The sequence below is a fragment of the Propithecus coquereli genome, unplaced genomic scaffold (assembly GCF_000956105.1).
Source record: "Propithecus coquereli isolate 6110/MARCELLA unplaced genomic scaffold, Pcoq_1.0 Scaffold78, whole genome shotgun sequence".
NCBI lineage: Eukaryota > Metazoa > Chordata > Mammalia > Primates > Indriidae > Propithecus > Propithecus coquereli.
In genome coordinates this window covers 3,271,603-3,273,044 of record NW_012153951.1, presented here as the reverse complement: position 1 = coordinate 3,273,044, position 1,442 = coordinate 3,271,603, and positions in this window count along the sequence as shown.

The following is a 1,442-nucleotide window of genomic DNA, read 5'->3' as shown; positions in this document are numbered from 1 at the left end:
TTTTGTTTTTGTCATTGTTGAAAGTTGGACATTGCCTCTAATATAATGTAAGTCCAGTAATCAAATATCACCCCTCCTCAGGATTTTTCTTTTTCATTTTTGTTTTGTTTTGTTTCTTAATTGTTATAAACTGTCTTCATGCTGTGGATCAACCTGAATTGTAAACCTGAGGCCTTCTCAGGTCTTTTCTGAGCCTGTATCTTTCTCTGGGCATGTGTGGTGACCTTCTAATTTACTCTGCATGCAGTTCCTTTTGAATATCCTAGTCATTAATGACTAGCTCCCAAAAGGGAAAAAGAAAAAAATGAAAGGGGAGGCAGATAAGATACAAGCCCTTTAAATGCCCAGAAGTTGCTTCAGCCCAACGGGAGGGGCTTGCAACAAAACTATGTGGAACAAAAATAGCTACCTACTTCTGTGTCTGCACTGTATGATCAGAAACATGAAATCAGAATACAGCAATGAGAATATAGATCATTGATATTTTGAGGGCAGGGTCCTTATTGCCTACTGTATTACTCAGGGTGCTCTAGAAACAGAATCAATATGATATGTCATATTGATATATCTTATATCATGTCTATATTTTTGTCGTACTCCATGCCTTCAGCTGATTGGATGAGGCTCACCCACATTAGGAAGGGAGATCTGATTTACTTTATCTACCAATTTAAATGTTAATCTAACCTCAAAATGACCTCACAAAAACACAATAATGTTTGAACAAATATCTGGGCACACCATGACCCTCCAAGTGGACACATAAAATTAACTATCACATCCACCCTGGCTTCTATAAGCTGTGTGCAAATTGCTCCAGGATCACTTGCAGAGCTGCATGCCAAGAGGCTGGAGGGTAAGGGATGAGGGCTGAATTTGACCAAAAGTAACTGCAATTTACCATCTAAGCCTTACCCTGGAAGTTGTGAGGCTTCAATAGACTCCGCAGTTCCCAAAATAGTTACATCAGACATATTCTGCCAGTGCAATTATTATCTATGTGGAGAGACAGATTTCCGGTGACTCCTACTTCATCATCTTCCCAGAATCCTCTTTCATTTCTATCTAATTTTTAGCTGGAAATTGTGTGTAATGAATGTTACATTATTTCATGATCATTTTTTTTTTTTCTTTCTTTCCGTATCATTGAAGTTTGTTTGGGAAAGCAGTTAAGTTACTTATTGGCCAACTTGTCCCTTTAAAGATTTGTTCTTAAGCATTTTTAGGTGAAGAATGTAATAATATTTACTTCAGGTCTAGTTTAGCTCTATTACTGAGACATAGTCCTCCATGAATCTCTGAAAATCTACTTGTATATTCAAAGACAGTGTTTCAGTTGGCTGGTGGACAAGAAACGTGGAGGGTATAATTTTACCAACATATTTTCATAGCAAGTACTGGTAAGAATGAAGTGAGGATACTTTTGAAGTAAATATTTCACA